The following is a 6,000-nucleotide window of genomic DNA, read 5'->3' as shown; positions in this document are numbered from 1 at the left end:
CAGAGGAAGTGCCATCATTGGGTACGGGCTTAACCTTCAGTGGTAATGGCGGTGCTGTATAGAGAAATGACTCCGGCTTCCATCAGAGCGTTCCGGAAGGCTGGCTCGAAAGAAGGAAATGGCCAGTTCTGGGCCAGAGTTTGAGCACGAGCTGCTCGGCTTCCGTCAGCGCGCCGTTGCCATAGGAGCCGGTGACCGCCGGGAGAGCGCGTGCCGCGCTGCTTCGCTGTCGCTCGAAGCCCTCCTGCGGCACGCTGCCCGCTTCACATTCGTATACCGTTAGGGGAGTGCACTGAGTGGGGATCACTTGGCGGAAAGTGCCACTGGCGGTGACGATGCTTCACGTTGCTGTCCATGTACACTCACGACCACTTCAGATCGCATACACTTGAGAGAGAGAGAGAGAGAGGGAGAGAGAGAGAACATTTACTAGTATCTCGACAAGTTATCTCAGTGTCCCTGTATACGCTCCCAAAGGGTGCAGTGTTGCGTGAAAGTTCGCGATATTGTTCGAAAGCTAAATACGCTCGAACAGTTCAAAACATCGCATCCTCTGCGCATTATGTTGCAATCGTAAAGATGGATAGGGGAATGCTTTATCGAGCACGCATTCAAAGTTTCCTCGCCATGGCCGGAAGGTATGGAATATTTGCCTTAAATAGCTTTTAAGGAACACTTTGCGCACGCAGTGTGGACACTTTCATCGTGTTTGCTCCGTCACATCAGTGTTGACACAAACTAGTTAATTGTGCTAGAAAATGCCCGTGCGCCTTTTGGCTCCTGCAAAAAGCTGATTAGGCATCCTCGCGCCAAAAGAAGAATTGTGCCCTGTGGTTACGCACAACCAGTGACGTGCCTGCCACGTCCTCTCCACTCCCCTTCTACGTTCTTGGAGAGGGGAAAGAGAGAAACTTCAAGGGTGCAAGCCCTTGCTAAGTAATGCTTTCACAATATACCAGGTTAAAAGAGCGTTGAAAGCAGCCAACGCGTATATGGCTGATAAAGTAAAGCTTAATGTTATCGTGGCTAGTCGCTCGCCATTGAAATCGAAGCTTTCTTTGCCTACTTGCCTGAGTTTGGCGTCGCTGCCTGGGTGCTGGATGTAGTTGGGTTGGTTGCTATCTCGGCGGGTATATTTGGGGATATATATATATACATATACAAAAGCAATATGTGCGCCGATAGATCGTACCAGGAGACGGGCTGATGTAATCCTTGTGGGCTGGCCAAGTATGCGCACCTCTGGTCTGCGTAACAAGAAAGTAACTTCCTACTAAGACCGGAACATAGAACGTCGGCTGACAGGCATACTTACTGCAAAGCAATTTATTAATGGAATCGCGCATTATATTTAATAGATTCTCTTATTCGCTTTATCTTCTTTGATTTAGCCACTCAGTATGTGCTACTGGGCGCATGCCCATTCTCGGCCGATCCTCCAGAATGGGCACATCCCGCTATTATTCCTGCATAAAACCTCAGCACATAATACGTGCTCACAGATATCTCTAAAGCGCACATATCTGTTAAAAGGACAGACAACCGCTCAGAACATGAATCGAGATAACCCCGCTGACGGAATGATTCCCTATCGTAGTGGCTAAAGCGAGATGTTTTTCTCGTTAAACGTGGATTTATATTTTAGATTCATCACTAAAACTCGCGAAAAATGACTTTTGGCACCCCACGCGGCAAAAACATGAAGCTGCATAAGAGGCCCCACCACGTGACCTTCTACTATAGTGTACGCTGTTTCTGGTCTTTTTATTAGTATTGAAATGCAGTATACTTTTTATTATAAGTTTTTACTGACTTGCAATGCGCAGATAAGACTTCGTTTGTAGTGAGCAGCAAAGTGGCGCTGCCTTCGACTTCGTTTTCGACGAGTTGGCTTGGCTCGTTTATCGACAGAACAACGGCGACGGGGGCCAGCCAGCCAGCCATGACGCAGGCGTGTACTTGGAGAAAAACGCGGTACACATGTAAAAAATACCTTTACAACAACACGAACTTATTTAACCAGCTTTTTATTTTCAAAAGTGGTTGAAAAGCTGAAGATGTAGGCGGGTAACCGCAGTTACACTCGGTCCTGTGAAAGCAGAACGACGGGCGGCTTTCACAATTGGCGAGGCGGGCCATCGACATCGCTCTGACTTCTCAGCGTTGCTGGAGGACGGACTCTTACTTTTTAGAGGCTGCTCAGATCGAAAAATTCTGCTTACTAAATATCCACGCGCTTTCGGGAGTAACCGCTGCAAATGTAATTGCGTTGCGCCATAAAAAACTAGGTCCTTAAAAATCAGTTGTCAGTCCCTTTAATAGAATGGTGATTTATATTTGGCGGATCCTTTTATTTACTTTATTTAATTTGATTTAGCCGTCCAGTATGTGCCACTCCGTCTGGTGTGTGTCCGTTCTTGGCCAATCCTCCAGAATGGGTATGTCCCACTGTGACACAATAGGTACAAAATTCATAAAGTTTGCTTGATATACGTGTGGTACTTCTCCGTGCATGCACCTGTCATCACCATTCTTCCTCCGACAAGCATCATCGTCCTTGTTACATCTCAGGGTATACATCTCACACAGTGCATTCGCCTGATTTGGATATATTTCGGCATCGCTTGTAAACATAAAAAAAAATGCTTGACAATAAGGTCACCTTTGTAGTGGATAAAAATAAATGTTTCCTAATAACACGCGTTCCAAATCATGAAAGTGAACAAAATTGTGCGCATCGTGGTTAGTTGCAAGGCAAAAATTTCATTTATCGCTTCACATAGGTTCGAACATGTCCGTTGGATCTTGAAATTCTGTCTTTTTCTGTTTATAAGAGGCATCATTTGGTTTATACCTATACTCGACGGAATCACGTACGGCATAGTACACGGCGAGAGTCCTTGCTGCGGAGAGAGGAAAACAAGGTATGCTGTCGATGAAATGCAAATGCTAGATATGAATCACAAATATCAACTTTCGGAATTTTATGTTGGCTCCATAGTCGATTGCCGAACACGTGACGAGGGACGCTGAAGACAAATACCCGCCATCGAAAATTATGCGACGGTCGACTTTCAGCAGAATGCGGAACTATACTGCTGTCAATCACGTTAAGGACCCCCGACCCCATGAAAGACCACGAAACTGTGGTACGCTCATTAACTATGCCCACTTGCCTGTTTATTTGTCTTCGCCAGTGTACGGTTATAAGCCTAATATCCTTCAGGCTAATGTTTTCCATCTTTAACGTAGTTCGCCCTTATATGCGGGGCTCACCGTTGCGAGGTTAGTGGTCGGCAGGGAATCCTGGGGATGTTCTAAAGCTCGGTGCTCTATGATTTGATAACGACAGTCCAAGTTGTGGCTCTTGAAATCTTGTGCGTCCAGGAAAGATTTCGTACAGTGCGTACAATGCGCACAGTCTCATGAACATTGCGTACAATTCTCGTAAATGCAAACGCGATCAATGTCGAAACTTCTCCAATGCATCACTTTGTTTCCAGTTTCACATGCAATCGTAACAGTTGCTTCCAAAACGTAGATTGGGAATATTCTATGCTTAGAAACCGGCAACCGAGTGATGATACGTCGCACTTGCATGTAATTACGTAAATGGCATTCGTTGCTGTTCGTGTTTCAGTTTTTGAGTACTGTCCCGATGTAGCTTTTCTTTCTCCTGTTGATAACATGGAAGTTGTAACCACATTTCGTGGCCTCAAAAAGAGCAAGTCTTGTGTTGAAGATGAGTTTGAGATTTTGCCTGTAAAACGTGTTGTCGGCTTGATAGCACATTTGTCGACTTATGTTTTGAACTTTTGTTTTATGACAGCCACTTTTCTCCCACGAATGCAAGTCGCAAAAGTAATTTATATATACGATCCTTATGAAAGGTGACAGGTATAGCGTTGCTAATTATAGGCCAATACCTCTACTTCCTGCTTTCTCTAAGGGCCTAGAGAAGATCATTTTCTCGTTTTGTAGAGCGACAGCATACTATTACACCACTTCAACATGGTTTGAGAAAAAAAGTAGATCTACGGTAACTGCACTTTTCTCTACAAAAAGAATTAATTCTAAAACATTTTGCCGGAAAGGAACATAGCCCTCTTAATTATAGGGTTTTACGTGCCAAGACCACGATCTGATTATGAGGCACACCGTAGTGGGGGGACTCCGGAATAATTTGGACCGCCTGGGGTTCTTTGACGTGCACCTAAACCTAAGCACACTGGTGTTCTCGCCTCCATCGAAATGCGGCCGCCGTGGTCGGGATTCGATCTCTCGACCTCATGCTTAGCAGCCCAACACCATAGCCACTAAGCAACCGCGGCGGATTAGTATTAGCCCTCATCGTTAATATTAAGAAGGCTTTACAAAGCATAAGTCATGACGTACACCTTGCCAAGGTCCGAAAATGTCGAATCAGAGGGCATGGCTCTTCAACTCGTAGGTTCTGATGCGTCACATCGCTGTCAGTATGCGTTACCGTCAATGAACATTTCTCACAAATGCTGCAGATTACGTTGTGTGTTAGATTACATGATATGATTGCATTATATGTTAACGGTCTCGTAAAGGTTTGCTCTGATGCCTTTTGTGTTATACATGGTGATCATTTTCAAGTTTTACGGAATTTCTAAAAATCGCCTGTAGCATATAGCATAAATCTTGTCCTTGAGCGGAGTTATTCGAAGAGGTGGACATTACAAGCACGAAAAATCGAAACACATAGACAACTAATTAGTGAAAATCCACTAACTAACTTCTTAATTAATTACTTTACGGCACATATTGCAATTTACGAAATTTATTCGTTGAGTGTGCAAGGCGTATCCACTTCAAAGAAATTTACAGGATTGCACAAGTTTGGAGATATTTCCCAAAGTGTAGGACGAAATAATGGGCGTTCCAGTTCTTTTTATGTTTCAATGCAAAAAAAGAGCGTTTTGGTAAAAAAAAGTTCCGAATCGCACGATTCTAACGCGCACCTTTCTTGAATAAAAAGTGTGTTCAACTTTGCTTGCGTGTTACAATTGTAACTAATCCTACTCAATATTAAAAACGAAACAGATTATTATTAATAAAAGAAGCTCAATGCAAGGTAGCTATCTGAAGAAAACGCGTAACAGCGCTGAACAATCGGACGTGACTGAGACGGTCACGGCCCGTTGTTCAGCGGTGTCACTCGTTTTCTTCAGACATATACCAACCCACCCAGAGAGAGAGAGAGAGAGAGAGAGAGAGAGAGACAGAGAGAGGCAAAGGAAAGACAGGGAGGTTAACCAGAGATTATCTCCAGTTGACTACCCTGTACCGGGGGAGGGGCAAAGGGATGCCATAGGTGAGAGAGAGAAAAAGAATAAAAAAACATACACACACAAACACATACACACGATACAGAACTGTTTCTGTGGACACTGTCACGCAGTCTGCGAAGGCGTTCCTAGTGTTACGCAGTGTCACCGTCCAATCCTATGTCACACAGTGTGCAGTCACGATTTGTCACAAAGTCCCGTGTCTTTTAAGTACCACAGCAGCGCCTTCATAGCCGATCGCGCTGATGTTCGTGTAGGCCAGTTTCCAAGGATGTTGTTTTCCGTTAGTGGGCGCTTGTCCAGTTGGTCTAGGGTGACTGAGAGGGCTGTTCTTTGCGGGTTGAAACGCGGGCACTCACAAAGAAGGTGCGCGATTGTTTCATTGCACAAGCAGAAGTCACAAAGTGGGCTGTTGACCATTCCCATAAGAAAGGAGTACGCATTTGAAAATGCTACTCCAAGCAATAGACGGACTAGAAGGGTGCAGTCACGTCGTGGAAGTTCGGGCGGAATACGGAGCTGTAAATTAGGGTCCAGAGTATGAAGGCGTGCACTTGTGAATTCGGAGGAATGCCGTTCAGCTAATGTTAATTCCCGCGCAAGTGCGGAAAGCTTTTTTCGCTGCGTCGGCTCTCGAACGAGGAATGGCAACGCAGTTCAGGCCGTCATGGGCAGATCGGGCAGC

Source organism: Dermacentor andersoni, chromosome 1, assembly GCF_023375885.2.
Source record: "Dermacentor andersoni chromosome 1, qqDerAnde1_hic_scaffold, whole genome shotgun sequence".
In the NCBI taxonomy this organism is placed as follows: domain Eukaryota; kingdom Metazoa; phylum Arthropoda; class Arachnida; order Ixodida; family Ixodidae; genus Dermacentor; species Dermacentor andersoni.
This window is presented reverse-complemented; position numbering follows the sequence as displayed.